This window comes from Tenebrio molitor, chromosome 4 (genome assembly GCF_963966145.1).
Source record: "Tenebrio molitor chromosome 4, icTenMoli1.1, whole genome shotgun sequence".
Taxonomy (NCBI): domain Eukaryota; kingdom Metazoa; phylum Arthropoda; class Insecta; order Coleoptera; family Tenebrionidae; genus Tenebrio; species Tenebrio molitor.
The window spans coordinates 16247627-16269773 of record NC_091049.1 but is presented as its reverse complement, the minus strand read 5'-3'; the positions used below and the strand labels follow the sequence as shown (position 1 = coordinate 16269773).

The 22147-nt window shown below is 39.4% G+C and overlaps 1 long non-coding RNA gene across 1 annotated transcript; it reads right to left on the bottom strand.

Moving 5' to 3' along the window:
* Positions 1-16081: 16081 nt before the first annotated feature.
* On the bottom strand, positions 16082-21750 carry LOC138128715 (uncharacterized). Its single transcript, XR_011158872.1, has 4 exons — positions 18612-21750; positions 18352-18559; positions 17939-18297; positions 16082-17878 (listed from the first exon to the last, which is right to left on the bottom strand). It is a non-coding gene; the product is annotated as an uncharacterized lncRNA (long non-coding RNA).
* Positions 21751-22147: the final 397 nt, after the last annotated feature.

The window sequence follows — 22147 nt, the reverse complement described above, 5'->3', positions numbered from 1 at the left end:
GCATCAGTTCTTCCTCCTTCCTCGCCATGGTCACGAGGGCGAGGTCGTCAGCAAAGGCTATGGTCCTCGCACCCACGGGGAGCTCGATTCTTAGGACGGCATCGTACATGACGTTCCACAGCGCGGGCCCCAGGACCGACCCCTGAGGGACGCCGCACGTCACGTCGACAACCCTGCCCTCGCCTACAATGATTTTTCTGTCCGAGAGGTAGCTCTTGACCACGTCCACCAGGTATTTCGAGATTTCTTTTTCTTCTAGGGCTTCAATGATTTCCCTCCACGATGCCGTATTGAAGGCGTTTCGCACGTCCAAGGTTGTCAGGGCGCAGAAATTTTTCCGTCCCCAAGAGCCTCCGTTTGCGAACTTTGCCATCTTCCATACCTCTTTTATGGCATCCGACGTCGATCGCCCCTTCCGGAAGCCATATTGGTCATCCGAGAGCCCTCCTTTCTCATCTAGTTCTTCTGTGAGCCTGGTCTTAATAAACTGTTCATACAACTTTCCCATTGAGTCTAACAGGCATATCGGACGAAATTTCCTTGTCCCGTCCGGGGAGGCCTTACCTTTCGGTATCAGTACGAGCCTGGCTCTCTTCCATTCCCCTGGGAATTCTCTCGCTCGCAGGAGGCCGTTCATTACGCCTAGGACAGCCTGCGGGGCCGCACTCGATGCCGCCTTTACTATCTCCGGACCGGCAGCCTTCCCTGCGCGGATTTTCCTCGTTTTTGCGACTTCGCTGTCGGTTATTTTATGGAGGTTGCCTCCTCGCGAGTCGGCCGGTTAAGGCAAGCCCCCCGGCCGCGAGTCCTCACACGACGTACCCCTGCCACGCTAGCAAGGGTTGTTGAGGTGTGAGCCGCGGTTACGGTGTGTGACGGTTGATCCGCGTTCGACCAATCCGTAGCTCGGATCTCCCCCGGGTTCGCCAGTTCCCGTGCCACAACTTTCGTGGTGGATCCTGAGGGTTGAGCCGTCCTTTGTTTTTCGCCGGTCTAAACTAAACCGAACTAAACTAAGCCGAAACTAAAAGTACCAGATTCCGTCTGCAATTAGTCCCTCTCTCGAAACTAAAGTAACTGACAAACTTTTGCCAGCAGTAGTTCCGATCCTACCAGCAAAGTACCAGACTAACGTCTGCATTGCTCCGTATCCTATTACCTAAATACCTTACTTATCCTAAAACTATGGGCTGACAGCCACAATGATACTTGCTCCAGCCACCTTCCTTTAGGACCCGTCATGTTCTAAATGGATCTAAGGTCGCATATTCTCGATCCCGGCAATCCCCCTATACGCTTTCTCAAGATTACAATGACAGACAATCTAATTCCCTAAATGAATATTACGCACCTCGGACTCTCAGCTTTTCGTGCTAGCACATGGTTTCCGATCGCGGAGTTAACCTAGTTCACGCCCCCCAGTCTTCTAATTTCTACCCTAGTAACGTCGGGTCGTCCACGTCCCTGCGACATCTAACTCGTTATGGGTACAGTGCCCCGGCTTGTGTCCTCCGAAACACCCTTGCGGATCCCACACCAGATGAAACAGAGGCTTCCACCAAGGGCGTGAGAAGCTCCATGGCCAAGATCACACGTCATAAAAAAGCCGGATCCCACGTGGGCAATCTCACGTCGGCTCTTTTAATATGCTCTCGTTTTTCATTGCAACGTGGAAAATCTGCCCCACGCGTCGAGACCCCTAACTTCGGCCAAACACGTGCCCCGGTTTCCCTTGGAGCAAATGGATGGCCGTTCCCTCTTTACATGGCTGACGCAACATCGTCTGTTAACAGTTCCTACCTTCCTAGCCCTACTTTAAAAATGGACTCGTCCAACGGATTTTAACTGTCGGATAACTTTATTGCGACATTCCCCCAAGAATTTCCCCACACTCTCAATTCCCCACTTCTCCCGAGCTTATCGGAATAACAAAACGAAATAACATACCTGCTAGACACTATTTGTTGTGGGTAAGATCATACTACCTGAATTTCAACGCGCAAAACGTCGGTGACACACAAGGTTCGCACCTGTAAGCCACCAACATGCGATTGGTGAATTTTTACGCAGCAGGGCTCTGATTACATTGTGACAATACACAAGCAAATGCACGACTCGGGATTCATTATTTATTATGTTTAAAGGCAGAAAATATTGGCGTCAAACTTGTCGCTGACAAATTGTAAATCAGGTCAGTACTGTCGGCTTCTGTCGCAGTATTAATTATAGACATAAATAAAGGTGCCGTGAGACATACTTGTTGTTCTTGCAATGGTGCTGTTAATTTTGCTACATCATCTGCTTCACAATTTTTGTTTTGTCCCAAATCGCTTGGTGAAAGTTTACCCAAAATGTACCATTTTAAGCGATGTTTAAATTCTATGGGAGTGGGGTTTTCATTAGTTCCACCCATCGCCCGAATGTATGAATTTTTTTTTTCAAAATATCCTGATTTAGTCTTCCAGTTAAAATATACTCTAAATCATAATGTTCATGCAAAAACTCATAAAGCCCTTTTAGCGATTTGTTGTTGATTAATATTCCTTTCCGAAAAGGTAATAATGTAGATCTTCCCTATAACGTAGGTCATTTCATCCAAAGTTTTGTTTTGTGTTAAGTCAATACCATAACTGCTTTTTCCTTTTTCAAATTTTTGTGACATGTTGAAAATGTCAATTCTATAAATTGGGATAACTTTTCATCATACGGGTTGTTAATCAGTTTATTTTCTCCACAAAATTTTATCACTTTGGCAGTTGTATGAGATAATAAATTTGCCTCCGTTTTAACTTTCTGTGTTTGAGAACCCTTCACATCTAAAAGGTTTCTTGTTAATTTATGCCCAATTCTCAATTCTGAAGTTTTAACAATTTGCAAACATTTTTCACTGCAGTCCTTGGTCAAAATTTTATCAAAAATAGTGAAACCTTCGTCTAAAAAAATGGTTTCCTAACAATTTTAGCAAGTGTGAAACATCAGCAAAAACGAGTATTAATTTATTCTCATCAGAAGTATGTTTGAATGTGTTTGTGTTTATATCAATGCCCAATTCATTGCAAAGTTTAATATTTGTTGACCCCATGTCGCTAACAATCGCCACAACAGATGTAAACTATTGTAAAGTCCTCGTCGAAAAATAATCAATTTTGACTTAAATTCTAAATCATTTTACAATAGGAGTGAAAATACCATAAATAATTCCATTATACCCTCTAATTTTATTGCCCCTTTGTTGTGCAGTACCAACTCAAGGAAGGGCAAACATCAGGTAAACTAACAACCCCTCCTTATTTATGGAATTATTTATGGTAGTTATGACAATTTTCTCTCCTATTGTAAAAAAAATTACAATCTGAGTCAAAATTGACTATTTTTCGACGAGGACTTTACTTTAACGTGACTCTGGCTGATCAAGCAATAAAAACATAAAATTCAAATTAAGAGGTCTTGAGATACTGTGTAATATCGTATTGCAAATGCATCTCTAAGTTATCGTAACGTAAGGGCTATTTCTCGTTAAGATTTATTCTTACGAGCTTTTTGTATCTGCTACGTTTGAAACAAAAATAATTTTAGTGATCAAAACGTTAAGATATATTTTAGGATACAGGGTAGGTGTCCCGATTACCAGATGTTCGGTTTCTTATTCACGAAGCGGCTTTAGTAAAATGCGAACTCTGTCGTATTACTCAACAGTTCAACATAAAGTAAGGCGAAACAGCCGCTTCGGTGATTTTGTGATTAGTACTCTTTAATTACGCTACCCGCCAGAATCACGTTAATAGTTATTTATTTAACGAGTTCGTGTGTAATTTTGGCTTTTTTTGGCATGAGTGGACCAGTTTAAAACTCGAGTGAAACGAGAGTTTTAAAGGTCCACGAGTGCCAAAAAAAGCCCAAATTACACAAGAACGAGTTGAATACAACGTTTTTTTGTTCGACGAGCCCGTTAAAGGCTCCAAATCGCTAAAAATCTTTAAAATTAGCTTGACGTTTCGATTTGACAAGTTGTCAAATTTATCAAAATCCGTTCACACAGGAGAAAATTCTCAAATTCTGACAGTGTCGAACAAAAAAATACTATATTAATTACGTTTTCTAATATACTTTTTGTTACAGCTTGGTCAAAGTTGTCGTATGTGGGTTGTTTCCAGTTGCAACATAAACCTCGAACCATCATAACCTGGACTGCAACTCACTTGCTCACTTTTTTGATCGAAACATATCTGCATATTTTAAAAACATCTCATCAAAGCTCAAGAACAGATACATTTAACGTAGTTACGTTTTGTAGGGGACCTGGTTCGATTCTGAATATAGCAGCCCAAAGCCTCAGAGTCAGTGGCGGCTCGTGGTATTTCTTATCAAGTGGGCACACAGAAAGAAAAAAATATAATTCAAGTAAAACCAAATGGCTTAAAATAAAACGAATGAGTTTCAATTGCCACTATTTCATTTTTAAAGCATGTTTTACTAAAAGTGATTTTTATAGACTTGCAAAAAATAAAGTACTTATTTCATTTGTACATGACGTCTATTCTCCCATCCTTAACAACAGAAAACGTTTCAATAACTTTATTGTCAAAATCTGGTATGGACCGAATGAATGTGTTTTTCGATAGATAACACTGCCAGCGCATTTAGTCTGTCTTCTGTCATTGTACTTCTCAAAAAGGTCTTTATCCGTTTCAAAGTGGAAAAGCAACGTTCACATTCACTTGTAGACATAGGCATCGTACAAATAATGTTCACCAGGTTGAAAGTTTCTGTTAACACGGTTTTTAAATTATTATCAATTATGAACACCAATAGCGCCAAAATCCCGTTTAGCCTAAGCATATCCTCCCTCTCGTAAATTGCGGAAAGTTCACGTTTCAATTTGACACTATCTAAGATAGAGTAGGATTTCACTTTGCATCAAAATAGTCTTGGGGGAATTTCTGCCGTTAATAATCCTTGAAGTTTACAAAGTCAAATAATTTTGCTGCACTTAGACGGTCTTTAAAATCAAACCTCTCCTTAATTTGTGATAAAATATTATCACACACCTCTTTTGCTACACTTCTCCTATCTCCAGCTGATGTGGTTTTCTGTCTTTTTTTTGGGGGGGGGGGGGGTTCTTCTTCCTCTCCAGATTCCATATATTCAGTTGAAGACCTGATGCGAACAATTTGCTGTTCAAATTGTTCTACAGCATCTGTATTTGCAAACCATTAATTATTATTATTTAGTTGAGCTTGCCAACAGGTAATGACCCAATTACAGGCAAGCTATCATTAGTTAAGGCAGTAAGTGGAATGAGTAGCAGCAGGATACTACTCTCCCATTTGGAATCACATTTACTGCCAGCTTATTTATATTCTTACTATACTAAGTGTGCCCATTCACTTAACAGTTTATCTGCAGGCACTTGCCTGCAGGCCATGGGACTGTAGTCCCTTTTGTCCACTGACACACAGATTGCAGACAGGTCGAAACCTGCAGTTTTCATAAACTGACCGATAACTGTGTGTGTGTGTGTGTGCAAAAACAGTTTATTTGCAGGCAAATGCTTGCAGGCCATTGGACTACAGTCCCTTCTGTCCACAGACACACAGATTGCTAAGTGTGCCCATTCACTTAACAGTTTATCTGCAGGCAGAGGACTGACAGTCTGGACTGGCAGTCTAGACTCTTGTAGGCCATACATTTCCTTACTTGAAATCTACAGTCGTGCCTTCAGTTAAGGGACTGACAAATGTTAACCTGCAGGCCGTCTGTAATTTCGACATACACGTTCAGTTTTCAGTTGTCTTTGAGACTGTAGATTGATGAATCCCTAGCTTTTCACCAATTCCAGATTCAAATCCAGGGTCCGCCAAATACCTCAAGAATGTTTTCATTTTAAGCTCGGGTGAAAGAGCTCCTCCTCTTGTCTCTTCATGGTGACCCAAAAAATGGTTTGCTAACCACTGTAAATTTTCCTCTTGAAAACGATAAAACGTTTTATAGTCCGGACCAAGAGCCCTTCTCCTTGGTTTGTAAATTTTTTCATTCCTTAATATTGTAAACTGAGCCATGTTTGACAGCGCGAACGCAAATGTGATTCTACTATTTAGTAGATGCATTCATCTGTGAGTAAATGCTCAACAAAATGAGCAAATCATAGTGATTATTCATACAGATTTCTCAAGACTGAGCATATGGATATTTCACATGGAGCAGATACTCACTTTGGAAATTGAGCAAGGAGCATTGCCTTTCGTTTCAAATTGTTATTCATAAAATACTAAGCATTTACTCAAAAAAACTGTAGTAAAAGCATATGCTCTCTTTTATTCATACGGCCCAAAGTGCCAGAAAGTATGTCTTCAAATCGTAAAAATTGTTGTTATATGTGTAATTTTACTTCCAACATTTCGAAAGAAAAAAGCAAGAAAACGGTACTGGGTAAAAAAGATTGGCTGATTAAACGGAAGACATTGTCACATATAACTCAAGTAAAAGAATTAAGAATATCTGCACATCGCAAATTATTAATTTTTCTTTTTATAGTGTCTATTGTTGCACTGTTGTGAAAAGTTTGGTAAAATTGTAATAATTTCGAATATCCTTCTCCTTTTAACTTTTTGTTTGCATAAGTTTTCGATTTAATTTTCCAGAAAGCAGGATACTGTCTAGATATTTATGAATTCCTCAATAAATTCAGTCGAATTGTCACTCATTTTTGTATGGTTTAGTGACCGATCAGTCGATCACACAAGAATCTTTAAACCTATTGAAAGATTTGTCTTCAGGCGACAACTGCAGATATTTGCACACAGACACAGTTATCGGTCAGTTTATGAAAACTGCAAGAGCTTGAACCTTGATGCCGTATCTGGCAGGTTTATTTGGCATGTACTGCAGAAACGAGCATTTACCCCTAAATGCCTCCAATTTTTCGTCTATCGTCAAATATTGGCCCGGCGTATAGGCATTTTTGCAATTCTCAATGAATTTGTCGACCATGCCTCTAATAGCGGCCAGTTTGTCAATTTCACGCCTCTGTGCACGATTTTCTTTATTGTCAAATCGCAAACATGTCACCAAGAATTCGAACCGCCTTTGGGCCATCGTTACACGGAATATCTCGAAACCTGTACCGTCAGTTTTCCAAAAATCTTTTGTCAAACGATGGTTATTCCTGAATACTCATGCCAAATACAGCAGACCAATTAGAGCTTTTAGCTCTACATTACTCGTTGGTTGATAATAAAGAGACTCTTCCCATTCCCTTGTTTTTTTCTCAATTCTTTGATTCGTCCATGTTACCATGTATTCTATCATTTCTTCATTTATGAAAAAAAGAAAACACTCCAGAGGGCTTTTCGAATTTCGAGCGAATACCTTGACTCCAGGCAAATAGCTGATAATATTCTCAGCTCTGGTTCTCACATTTTTGTTGTATTGAACTTTTCTCGCACCTGGAGCCGTTTTTATCTAGATAGTACATGTTGTGTTCTTGAATATTCTCAGGCCCATTTTTGAAGTCATTATTTTCTTCCTCGTTTATATCAATGCTTACGGCGGCTGCACCTCTATCTTCAACTGGGTCGTTTTCTCGTTCTTCAAAATCATTTGCTACTTGTTCGACATCCGGGTAGTCACTATTTATGCTCACATCGTCTACCTCACTTCCGTCATCTGCATCTGATTCAATTATTTCTTCATCGTCGATTTGTACTGCGTCCCATAGAGACTGTAGACGACGCATTTCTTTCTCATACTCCCCCATAACCATGGGGGAGATCTGATGATTTAAATAGCTGGAGACTAATATAAGATGCCATATAAACTTGATATTACCTCAAAATTGGAAGCAAAGCCAGATAAACACTAGTTTAAGCAACGCACGATTTCGTTACACTATCTGACACGTAGGGTGTGGTGAACCCCAAGCAAACCAAACAAGTCACGAATCTCAACTGTGAAAATCTCTCATCAAGCCAATGAGATAGGCTCAAAGAAACGACTATTGCCGAAAGCTACCGAGAATGGCAGTCATGTTAGACCGCTATTTTTGAATATTTGGCGGTTTAATTAAAATTTCTATACGTTGTGTTTCTGTTAAATGAGTCATTTTCGAAAACGTTTTGTAAAACAAATACATAACACCTACGAGTGAAATTGACAGTAACATTTGACAATTTGAATTACCTACTTGATATTTGGACTTGTTTTTGTTCGTTATAAAATTTATTTTTTCCAACTTTATTATTTTTTTTTTCTCAAAAATTTCCTTATGTAAGATAACAAAATTTTTATACTGTAATTTAGACAATTAAAAGGGCTATCAGAATCAAGAAAAAAAATTGGGGGTTTCCATTTAAAATCACTCGAAAATACATGACTGCTTGGAATTTTCTTTGGTACTAATACATGTATTTTTATAAACTAAAATTGACCTGTCAAAAGATTTTTTTGAAAAAAATTGTGTTTAATTTTTAAGGAATTTATTCCATACTTTTGCCGCTCACTGTATAAAGTCTATTGGGTGATTCAAAATGATTGTGGCCAAGTATGGCAATTATGTACGAAAATGTATGTGGCAACTGTGTGGATGAGGTAGAGTTGTCATTTGTATGACATTTCATATAAGCGTGCATTTGATTTTTTTGATATCATTACACATTGATTTGACAGTTTTCAAAATTGCGCGACTATGAACTGTCAAAGAAATATTAACTCTACCCTACCCACACAGTTGCCACATACATTTTCGTACATAGTTGCCATACTTGGCCACAATCATTTTGAATCACCAATATATACGTCCTCTGCTGGAATATGCGAATGTGATATGGTCCCCTCACTTACAACGTGATATTGACACCCTTGAGAAAATTCAAAGAAGGGCTACTAAACGAGTCGCTGGACTGGATCGATTCCGTACGCAACTAGACTGCAAATATTAGACTTGCCAACTCTCCAACTCCGCAGAAGACGGGGTGATCTCATATGGACCTCTAAAATATTGACCAACAATGAATCTGACGAATTACTTAATCTATTTGAATTCAACACAAACATCCATCTGCGCGGCCATCGACTTAAACTGCAAATTCAAAATTTTAAGACAAGTGTCAGAAGCCATTTCCTTCCGAATCTGGTTTTTAGCGACTGGAACGGCTCGAGTGACGAAATTGTAAACGGATCCAACCCCAACATCTTTAACCCGTCGTCTGACATATGGGGTGTGACAAACCCCAAAGGATTTTTTGTACTCATAGCCTTCAAAGCAACGCTTCCAACATCCAACGCTCGCTCCGAAACGAGTGCTTCCCGGTCGACTCGAATGTAAAAATTGCAAAAAACACTGGCCCTTTGAGGCATTCAAAAAAAAATCTGTCTTGATAATAATAAAATTTAGGTCATAAAATACAACTTCCCTGGGTTTTCCTCCATTAAAAAATTACGGTAAGATTTATAATCGTTGAAAATTGTTCCTACAAAATTCACAAATTATTGCAAAAATTGAAATATCAAGTGAAGCAATTGTTTCCAACAACCAAAGATCACTGCCTACTTGGTTTTATGTTCGTTTATGTTTAATGTATTAAAACAAAAAAATTTAATTTAATTTTCGTACAAAAAATATTGTACGAACCACTTGCGTGAAGACATCTTCCGTTCATTCGCGCTTTAATTAAAGGCACTCGCTCCTTCGTCGCTCGTGCTTTAAAAAATGCGCTCATGCGGGAACATCGTCTTCCCGCACTTGGTTCGTAAATAACTATTTTGATTGGGTGCTGGGATAAAACTAAAACAGGGGGAATTTCTTCATAAACTTGCTTATTGCCAACAAGGTAGGGGATGGCAATTCAAACATTTAATTCCATAATTTTAAGTACATACTAACACAGTTTTTGACTTGTTTTTGTTCGTTATAAAATTTATTTTTTCCAACTTTTTTTTTTCTCAAAAATTTCCTTATGGCAGGTAGGGGCATTCAAAAGAAAAGCTGAGGACATCCGACAGAAATTTGATTTTAGCAAAATCCCATCTACTCGCCAATGAGTGAAGCTGAACACATTCTAAGAGAGTTTCCTGTTGAAGTCCCCTAGGTGGGTATTGACCAGTTTCATTAAATACTAAACATTTAGCAAAATGTCTTTGAATCTTCTTCAAGGCCCAGGTGTGGTTATTGTATATTGGTGACCAAACAATACCAGCATATTCCAATTTGCATCGCACATGAGCCTTATAAAGTGATTGCACAACACGATATGTGCACATGTTTGCCAAAACAATATCTACCGCTTTCACAATATTTGCACCGCTATCGGTGACAACTGCCGTTACACTTTTGCGCCAAATATTCTGCCGCGTGTCGTTCTTCTAAATCATACACACCTAAGGTAAATGAAGTCAGGTTTAGTCCGTCAATAAAATGAATTGTGACACGTAGAAAGCTACGTGCTTGCATAATGTCACTCCAAACATCTGTGGTTATGGTGACATATTTAATTGACACCAACTTTTCTTTTATTTTAATAGAAACTAAGTCATATTTGGCATCTAATTTTCGAGAGAAGAAGTCTCTGCCCGGCAATTTATACAAAGGACTTGTAGTCTTCATTAAGTGTCGAAAGCCCTCATTTTCGACTAGGCGAAATGGTTGCATGTCCTTGCATATCATAAATAAAATTGAGTCACTTGTGGCATAATTTTTTTTTTCCAACGTCAAGTCTGAAAATGACATTTTCATCACTCAATTTAGAGATGAAAGTAGGCGTTTGCATCACATGTGAGGAAAGTAAATCACTTCCCTCACTAGTGGGGAAAGTAAAAAAAAAATTTGATCCCCATTTAGGTATGTATGTACATACTTTCTTTAAAATAACGTTCAAATATACATACATATACATTTGTAAGAATTCTTTATTAACAAATAGCACTTTCAAAGATACTTAACTTTTTTATCAGTATTATAGAAACTAAATGTACAATTTTTTACACGAATTAAAACTCCAAATGTTCCTGATTTTTTTTCCTAAATAACGTGCCGGTACAGAGCTTGACGTTGACGCCAAACTAGCGCTTCTTACTACTTGTCTCCACCTCAGTAACGCATTGTATTCCTTTCCGTAGCGTGCTCGAGATTTTATAGGTAATAATTCCAAAGATACCTAGTTCGCTGCTTCTTTAATTTCTGTATTTGGTAAATTTACAACACCATCTTCTACTTCCATCACTAGTTGTTTAATAAATTCTGATTAATTTTCAAGTTTTGGTAAAAACACGACTTGACATTCATTAATTAAATTTTATTGTTTACTGTGAGCATGGAAACGTGATTTTCAAATTTTACTTGTATGTTGATTTGTATAAAATAATAAATTGATAATACCTATGCAAGATAAACCGAAAGCTCTTGACGTTGGAAAAAATAGTATCTTATATACGTGAGGAAAGGTCCATTGCTAAACTTGAATGATTAGATCAACTCGCTATCGCTCGTGATCCAATTGTCATTCTCGTTTAGCAATGCATCCCTTTCCTCACTTATATAACAATATACTATTCCACCTCCATGAAAAGATCCTATATTCTCAAGGCTTTCTTTAATTTGTGGTTGATTAAATGAATTACACAAAGTGATAGTTGAACAAGAGCCATAGCCATAATAATCTTCATTACCTTGATTTTGTGTGGCGTTGGGGAAGTGGTTCGTTGTTGCGACGTGCTTGGTCCTGAAGAAGCCACATCCATGGATGGTTTTTCGCTGATGTCTTCTTTTTTAGATTCCTTATTTTCGCCAATTTCGCCTTCCTTTTGAACTAGCACTTTGTGGCTTATCAAGTTCGTCGTATTGCCAGACGTTTTTAGCTTTTTCTTGCAAAAACGGCGTGTAGCCGTACCATCATTGCCTTTGGAAAAATGTTTCCAAACACTGCTTTTACGCGTCGGAGTCATCGTTTTTGTCACTGTTTTCAGCTATTCCTACTCCTCGACTAGGTACACTAACAGGTAAGTCTAATTCAACGAATAACGAAAAACAAGCTAAAAGTTTCTGGGAATTTGAATTACTAAAAGTACAAGCATAAACGCGTATACACTACACTGCTGTTGCTTCGGAATTTCAATAATAACGGCGAGAATAATCATGAAATAATCGAAGTGGATTAAAAAAGCTGACATTGCGTCTGCCACAGAAAACAAAAGCAAATAAAATACGTGGCCTTTCTGTGCGTGAAAGAATTCACTTTGCTGACAAATGCGGAAAAAATATCGCATAAAGAATCGTTAAAAAATATCGATTCTCACGCCTTGTTCTTACCGATTATATCGAAAAAAATTAAATCGATGTAAATATCGTTTCGGTGAAATGCGAATATCGATATCTTAACAATATCGATACATCGTCCGCATCCCTACGATATTGAACAAACTGAACCCTTTCCTGAAGATATGACTCGGTGAGCAAAATCAACCCAATTCCACGCTTTTGAGTTTGATTGAAAAATATTTCAACACGTGGCATGATGTAGTAGAATAGATTCAGCCAGTAGAGAAATTCTGGGCATGTAAGATGGTTTAAGAGGGCACATGCTTCACTTATTGTCTTTGCGTCTACTCGTTCTCCATCTAGAATTTTTTGAAACATTCAATAAAAAAATCTTTATATTCGAATAAGGTGTTGACTGTCCGGCTTTTGAAATGCCAACGAGTAGGAACCGCATGAGGTAATCTTCGTTTCACCATTTCATCAAGAATTGCGGTACGTTTAGGAGAACGAGAAAAAAAAGCTTGAGAATGTAAAAAGATTTGCAAAACATATTTTCACCTTTTTATGGCACTGTGCTGCTTGTTCCATGATCAAATTGAACTGGTGCGCGTAACAATGTATCTGGGATATAGTTTAAGAAAACAAGATTTGTAACAACTTTATAATGACAAATTGTAACGTCCCTGTCATACAACGTCAAAAAAAACTCCTCTCCGCCCACTATTCATTTCCTACAACTCGGCCATCCTGAAATTCGTTCGACACGAACGAATCGAGATCTTCTTGACACCAGGGCTTCATCATCTCAGCGCATGATTTGGTTGTTCTCGGACCGTCATGTGTGCCGATCTTCTTAACATCATAGCGGTCATTTCCAATTTTCTTGATTACTTTGTGACGATCACTTCCGGGGGTGACGTCACGGGATTGCGATTTGACGCCGGTCGGTCGCGGTATGCCTCGAGCGCCAGTCCCTTTTTTCGGCTGTGGTGGGACGCCACACGGCCGGGGTAGCTCTGCGGAGTGACGGCGTCCAGGGGTCAGCTGTCAGGGCGCGGGGTAAGGGGGAAACAAACAAACAGTCGTCGCAAAACCTTTATTTACACTATGTACAATGGGGACCACCTGGTGAAGGCGAGATCCTCCGGAGATGATGCCCGTGACCTGGGGGGGGGGGGGGGGATATCCTCGGCGGCAAGGAAGATAAGGGGGTGTTCGTACTTACGTCGATCGGCCCTGGAACTTCCTCTTGGCGGCGTAGCGAGAGAACCGGTCGGGGTGTGACGGAGTTGCGGGGGTGTGACGGGATCCGGGGGGGATTGGGGGAGGCCTGGTTCGCTCACTAGAGGAGCGAACGGGCCGGAGACAAGGGATGAGCGGGATGACCTGGTTCGCTCACTAGGGGAGCGAACGGGCCGGAAACAGGGGATGTGCGGGATGACCTGGTTGAATTGAAACGGCGGTTTACAAAATTAAAACATCTATTCTTCAGGTACAAATCAGTCTTCTCGGTTTCTTAAAATAAAAAGGCGGTTTCTCAAAAGTAAAAGGTTTCTTAAAAATTATACTAAGGACGGTTTCTTGAAAATAGAAAAAGAAAAAAATCAAAACGGTAAAAAAAGATTAAATAAAAGGGCGGTCTCTCGAAAATTAAAACGGTTTCTTGGAAAATAAAATGGCTCCTTGAAGAACTAAAAGGGCGGTTTCTTGAAAAAATCTTGTTAAATTAAAGGTGTCTTGTTGCCGGTGGTGTCCGGGCTCAACGGCGGTGGGCGGAGGGTTCCGGGTTCGCGGTCGTGCTTCCGGCTGCCAGTGGCGTCCCATCGGGCCGGACATACCGGAGCACGCGTTCCCCCGTGGGCGCTCGCCTCATCCTTCGGCGGCGGGGCTGTCGGGGATGCGTCCCTCGGGGACACGGTGGGTATCTTCGGCGGTCCTCCGGTGTCGGCAGGGGCGGGGCGGCGGGTTGGCAGTTCGCCTGTGTTGGCAACGCCGTGATGCCGACTACAGTGGTTGCAGCTGGGGCGGCGGTGGCCCAGGTTGAGTGCCACAGGGGCGTCCAGGTCGACGGGGTTGCGGTCGGCGGGAGCGAGGAGGCTTCCCCGCTGGCAGTTAAGCCCACTGGCGTCGGGTCCGGCTGTGGCGGAGCAGGCGTGCTCCGGACGTTCCGGGTGGTCCGGGTCTCCGTCCTCCCTTCCTGGGGATTCCGCGGTGCTCGTCGGAACCGCTCCCGGATCTTGAGGGCGGCCTGGCCGGCCAGTCTTCGGCTTAGCTGCTGGCGGACACTCGGCAGACCGCTTGGCGGCGGTGGCAACCGTTGATTTGGCATCCTGCAAAATGTTGGCAATATCAGCTGGAGGGTCGGGCAGTTGGTATGGCTTCAGGTCTTTTATGTGAGCTCGGAGGATCTTCTGTCCGGATGGGGATTGAAGGTTGAACACCACTGGAGAGAGGACTTTCGTGATGGTGTATGGGCCGGAGTATTTTGGGGCTAGTTTCGCCGCGAAACCTTTTGGCACCGGATGACAGAGGGTGGTCCCGTTTGAGAACGCGGTCTCCTAGGTGACAACGCCACTCCCGGTGACGAAGGTTGTAATACTTGCTCTGTTTCGCAAAAGCGCGTGCTAAGTTCACCCGGACGAGCTCGAAGGTGTCCTTCAGCAAGCGAAGCCTCTCGGAGTGGTGAACGGCGTCGTCGGTTTCTTTGACCTCGTCGTCGGCGGGCGGATCGGCGGCGGCATTTCCGGGTGCAGGGCGGTGGACGGCGTTGGGTACCACAAGTTCGCAGCCAAAGTTCAGCCGTGCTGGCGTGTACTTGGTCGACTCGTGGCGTGAGGTGTTGAGGGCGAACATCAGCTCCGGAAGACGGGCGTCCCATTTCTTTTGATCGGCCTCGCAGAACTGGGCCACCATGGTCTTCAGCGTTTTGTTCGTCCTCTCCACGGGGTTCGCCTGGGGCGTGTATGGCGGTCTCAGCCGATGTGCAATTCCTGGAGGAGGGTGCGAAACGTTGCGCCTGAGTACTGTGTCCCATTGTCTCATTCTGTCGCGACCACTCGAACCGTGCGGACGCATCTACCTGCGCTCCGCTTCGACCTCGTGTCCAGAGTGAAATTTAATCAATTGTGCAAACAGTGATCCGGGAATAACTACACAGTGTGTCCGTGTGGTATTCCAGAGAGTGGCTGTGATTAATTAACTGTGAGTTGAATCAGAATGGCCAGAGATAAGTGAGAAAAGGTGCGCACACGGTAACCTCGTGGTGGCCGCATGCCCGGTGCTCTCGCCATCAAAACTGTATCAATTTGTTAGTTAGGAGTTGTGTTAGTTATTAGTAAAGTGTAATTTCATTTCAAATCAGTGCAAAACTTTAAGGAGTGCAAATAAAGTGAGTGTGAGTTAGGCCTGAAGCCGACGCCATCTTGGCCGATTGGGTGCGGTCGCGTCTACAGCGTGGGCAAGGTTGGTAGAACTGACTAATTTGTATAATAGGTTGCCTCGTTGAAAATTGGGGGGCGGGGGGGAAAGTAACTCGTGACGTAAAATCAACCCAGAAATTTTGTGTGTTCGAATAGAACCCAAGGTTTATAAGCTCCGTGGAGTTTATTGGGTGGCTTTTTGGGCTTTATTCTAGCGAGGGAACACCTAATGCATGATCGACAGACTCTGTCGTAAAAGTTTAGTACACTGTGACGTCACGAGTAACTTTTGCGGGGGGAAAAAATTCAAACTATTGCTTTAAATGGCAACGAGGCAACCTATTATACAAATTAGTCAGTCCTACCAACCTTGAGCGTGGCATGGCCTACTAAATCTGAACTGCGCTGTGCTTATTACGGCCGTAACAAACTATAGTATAGTTCAGAATAAGTGGCATCGCGGTAGGCGTTGATTCTCTAAAGTGAGCTTTATGTTATGTCAAAAAAATTTGTAAACATGTGAAACCGTCATTACTTTATTCTGAGGTTATGCGTTACATAATTTTGACATGATTTTCACCCACAGCAGAGATAACTCCCAGACAAATAATACACTTTTCATAAATGAAACAAGGAAATTCCAAATACTTATAACAAGAAAATAAACACAAAACGATTCCAATGATAATGTCAAGGCCAAATTAAAAGCGAAGGTTACCAACAGCATCGAAACTAGGGTATTATTAGCAAGGGTCTTGCTGCCAACGTAAATTTGAGTTTCCAACGCCTACCGTGATGCCACTTATTCTGAATTACAATATAGCTGAATAATTGATTCGGCTAACCTCAAAAAATCTACCATAGAGAAAATAAAATACTATAGAATGAAAAGTCCCTAATAAATTTTTGGAAAATCGTTTAGCGCACCCTCACCACACCGCAAGAGGGCGCAAATGTTTTAAAAAGTCAAAACTTTAAAATCAAAGTAATCTCAATAATCTAAAAATCAGTCAAAGCAGTGTCAATCTTTATGTCACTATCTTGTAATTCAAAATGAGTCTGTGTCACGTTCACAAATAATGTAGTACCGCTACTAAGATTGCTAAATTTGTTGTTGAGAGAATCAAGCAAAATTTATATAAAAAACAATCAACAAATTGAAAGAAAAATAATACTTCAAGACCAAGAGATTACACCATTATTTGATACACCTCATCTTATTAAAGGAATTAGAAATTATAGGATAACAAAAGATTTGGTTTGGGAAGTAAACGAAGAAATTTTAAGTGTGAAATTGGACCATATAGTGAAGGTTTATCTTTATGATTCAGCGTGGGGCGAATTAAGAGCCCTCCACAAAATTATGGACATGCAGAAAAGATCCAAAAGATGTCCTATGCAACTCTAAGTTTTGAGTCGTCATAATGATGATTAATTCAACTATCACGCTATTAGTTAACTGTGGTAATTTCTAATAACTAGGGCCCGGATTTTAGGCAATTAAAAAGTCGGAAATAGGTGCCTAAAATAGTCCCTTAAACTACTGCAAATAGTCCCTTAAAAACTGAAAATAAGCCATACTAGGTCCTTAAAGTTGTGGTTAATTAAATTAAAAAATGTGTTTTTAAAGTTTTAAGTAGGTACACACAACAAGATATTTACTAATTATTTTTTATTAATTAATATACAATACTACAAGTTTGTTAGTTATTTACATTGTTACGTGTTTACATTGCATACAAGATATTGCTCTAAATTTTCTACTTTAAAACATTGTCGGTTATCCACCAAAATGGACTTATATTTTGAAAAACTTCTTTCTACCTCGCAAGAGGTAATGGGCGCAAATTTGTAATAAATTTCTTCCATTTTGGTGTCATGTTCCGGCACATCTTCACCTCTAAAAATTCTTGCCAATTCTAGAAGAAATTTGTATCCAGGATTTTTTTCAGTAACATCTTCAAGTTTTTTTAATGCTACTGCTGCTACAGGGCCTGGAGATTTTTTTAGGGAGGTAAATACGTTTTCAACAATTTTGATTGAATCGGTTAAAGGTAACCCATTTTTTTCCAATTGAGTAATACTTTCGCAGATTATTTTAAAATTACTGCGAACATAAATTAATTGGTTTTTTATTCCGGGTTTCTTCATTATAGACTGTGCTTTTTTGAATAGCAACAGCAGAACTTCCATCAAAGGACATGACAACCTGTGAGTAGTTAAAAACAGTTTAACAATCAATTAATTTGCTTATCTTTTATATACTTACTTCTTTAATGGAATCAAAGTGTTCGCTGTAAAACATAGCAGCCTGAAGCCATGTTCCCCATCGTGTTAAAATTGGCTGTGGAGGCAGTGGCATTTCTTTTAGTTTTTCTTTGTACATTTCAACTCTCAAAGGTGCCTTAACGAAAATTTTTTTCACGTTCGAAATTAAATTATCCACATCTTCATATTGATAGCGAATTTTTTCAGCCACTAGATTTAAAGCATGCGCTAAGCATGTGACATGCACAATTTTTGGATAAAACACCTTAAGGTGTCTACCAGATTTTATCATATATGGTGCTCCATCCGTTACAAACAAAAGAAACTTTTCAGCAACAACTCTGGTACTCCACAAGATTTCTACGCATAGAAATTTTAAATCAAAATAAATTTAAAAAAGTGAAAAACCCTTACCTAAAGATTGATTTACGAATCTAGCTATTGTCTCATGATTTGTTCTTTCTAATTGTTTAGACGCCAAAAGATAAGATTTTCCAGGTTCATCTTCTGAAAGTTTCCCAACCAGACAATTCGCCACATATCGCCCAAGTGCATCTGTTGTTTCGTCAACTGAAACCCATATGTTAAAAGGATCCAGCTCATTCCGAATGCGGTCAATAGTCTAAAAGTGAAAATAATTTTAAATTAAATATTAAAAGATAGTATGTTCATACATCTTTGTAGCATTTTGGTAAATAATTTTTCCGTAAAGTAGACTCATCCGGAATTTTTCTACCACAATATTTTGTCAGAAAATTCTGAAACGCAGGATTTTGTAGTTTGTGCCATGGTATATTGGCAGCTAAAAAGACGTTACAAAGTTCCATATTGAATGTACTATTTGCCGATTCCTCCAAGTTCTGTGTCAGCAACGTTTGCCGAAGCGGTGTCATAATGTTCTCTTTATGGATGGCCGTTTGCTCATGCTGTTGCAAGTGACATTTTTTTTCGCATATAAACTACAAAAAATAAAATTTTCAAATAAGTAAAAAATATAAAATGACATATTTTTAATTATGCTTAACTTACCAGTTTACCACAAGCTTTACAAAACATTTCTCGGGTTGATTTTATTTCATATAAATCTTTCTTGCTTGTCCACTGTAATATTTTTTCGCGTAAACTAATTTTTTGTTTCGGCATTATGTTCACTTTAAACAGGTTCACAAGAAACACGACCACTGCACGGAGATAAAGTAAACGAGAAATGACAAATTTGTAATGCTTATATTTACGTCTCCCACCAAATTTCAGAGGAGATGGTTAATTTTATATTTCTTAAATTTTTAGAAAATGACACCCTTAAGGTTTCTCTTATTGTTTCACTTCGGGATTTTAATTTTCGTTTTTATGGCAAGGACCATTTTATAAACGTTAAAGCTTCTAACAATACCTAAGTATCAGAAAACATTAGACCGCGTATACCTGCACCCCTTCGAACAGAGGCAAACAGATAAACTCTGTAATTTATGCCAGTCCAGTCTAATGGTTTGTGGTACTTAGGTATTGTCGGAGTATTTACCGCTGACATCATGGTCCCAACCGTAAAAGCGAAAAAGTAATTCCTGTATTGTACTGCACTTTGTACATTTCAGTAATTACATCTCCTTAAATTTTAAAATCATAAAGCATTGTAAATTTTATTGAGGTACCACTTTTACATTTTCAATACCGTAAACTTCCCAGAATTCGAAAATTGGGAAAAAACCGCAAAAATTAAATTGATTTTTGGTCATTTTAGGCATGTTCAGGCAGTTAAAAGGTAAAATAGGTATTTAAAGGGCATTTTAGGCCGAATAGGCAGAATCAAATATGGCTCTAATTACTCTAATTAAGCCAGAAATCATTTATAGACAAGTTTCATACATGTGCCTTAAAAAATAAAAATAGTCCATTTTGCCTAAAATCCGGGCCCTACAACATTGTTGTTAATAATCTAATATATATTTTAACTAACAGGTAGAACAAACCTAAATGATGAAGAATTGGGAACTGCAAAAACAATACTTTTTTTAACAAACTCTTTGATAATAATCTGGAGGGAGGGACATTTCGCCCACGTTGCGAGAAATCTCTTGCTTGTGGACATAATTCTAGTATGAATGGTATGGAATTTCAAGTAAATGTTTGGGCAACTGTGAAGATTTTGACAACGTCAAGTTATAATTTGATTCGAAATTGTCAAACTTCGTATTGAAATCATGTATACAGCTGCAGTGTATGCCGAAATGCTAATAATTTATGGATAGTGCCGGCGCAATGCACGTGAGGATGCAAGGGAATATGCAATACGTTTTCCACGACGTTTGCCACATCCAAATTATAACGTATTTCTAAGGTTGGTGTACCGTGCTCGAGACACTGGGTCCTTGGTGCCTACCTGACAAGAAATTGGTGGTCCCCAGCGAGAAGTTAGAACGCCAGAGACTGAAGATGCTGTTCTTCAGTCCTTTGATGACGACGGTAGAAGAAGTATATTTTAAGAACTATATTTACCGCGAACCTATCAATATTTTAGAAAAACTAAATGACCAAATTCACGAAACACTGGCTACTGTTATTTCTAATATGCTTAGAGTGGCAAGGGAAAATTTAATAAAACGAGCTCGCCTATTACTTCAGATGAAAGGTGGTCATTTTGAATACTTGTTATAAATTATTCTTTTTATTTTGCATGTTTTTTATTTCATTTGTTGCATTCTACATCATTTAGTTATAAAATTCGACCTTAAATTTTTACTAATAATGATGCTAAAATAAATAGGTTAGTTCAATCCAGTTTTGTCTTCTTTCTTTCAGAACTGCCACTATGCTTGATTTGTTGTTCAAAACCTACGTGTAACTCCAGCTTTTTTTGCAATGTCAAGAATGCTCCTAAAAGTCTTTTCTTTCATTTCGACGATGAAAAGTCCCGCTCGTGTAGCTGCACTAATACGTTGCAGATGCAGAATGTATGCACAGGAGTCAGGATAAATTTCTTGTGATTCCGAATCACTTCACAGGCCCTGCATATTTCACTTTTTACTAAAGGTAGTTATTACTCACTTGACGCTACGTCGCCATTTTACCTTCCATCAACAAAGGTTCAATTTTCAATTCATCATATCCCTCCCGTCAATTTGCCATACCCCTCAAGGTTACAATTGCTCTGGAAATTTTCACTTATAACAAACCATATTTTATTCACTGCCGGAAGAAGAAACTTCTTGCGTTCTCTGATTTGGATTTTATACATTTGTTCACCTGCCTTTGGCGAATTTTCCCATTTTTGGTTATTTCAAAAGTAGTTGTCACTTTTGACGTCTGTTTCGACAAGTTGACCAGACAAATATTGAAAATAATTTTATTATTCATCGAATTATACGTTGCTTAGCAATTGAGGAAAGGTACTCAATTTTCTCATAAAGGGAAAATTAGATCGAGCTCTATTGGTCAATTTGATTAATTCATAACTAAAAAGCTGTTGCACCCTGAATATTTTTCTAAACGTTTTTTACCTTCATTACCATCAAGGAATATACAGTTTCAATTTGATCCGCGAGTTCTGGGACAGCCTGTATATTTTAACTAACAGGTGGAACAAACTTAAATCATGAAGCAATGGGAACTGCAAAAATAGTAAATTTTTTTGACAAACTCTTTGATAGTGTGAATGGGGGGACACTTCATCCACGCTGCGGGAAACCTCTTTCTGGTGGGGTTTACAAAAATTCGGGCCATACAAAATTTTGGCAGGAAGCAGTCCAACATTTATGGAATATGTACTTTATAGACAATTTTGGAAAAAAAAAAACAGTACCTCCTTCCTTAAAAAATTGGATCAAAACATTAGAAGGATTTTTGGATTTATACAAAATTTTAGTAGAAGGTGGCAAGTGTAAGTTTTTTTTACCTCGCGCTCTAAATCAGGATGTTATCGAAAATTATTTTGGAAAAGTTAGAAATCAGAGGAGCCGAGCTGTAAATCCAACAGCTATACAATTTCGAGAAACTTTTAAATCACTGATGATTCGAAATTTTTGTGGAACAAAATCAATAGGGACAAACTGCGAAAAAACAAATATTCCAGATTTATTCAATATACGTGGATTAGTAGACAAAATGAACAGTAATGATTACCAAAATAGTGAATTGTCATACGAAATTTTCAATGTAAATAAGTATATCTCAAATCTTTCGGCATTAGAATTAGAAAAAAAAACTACATCAA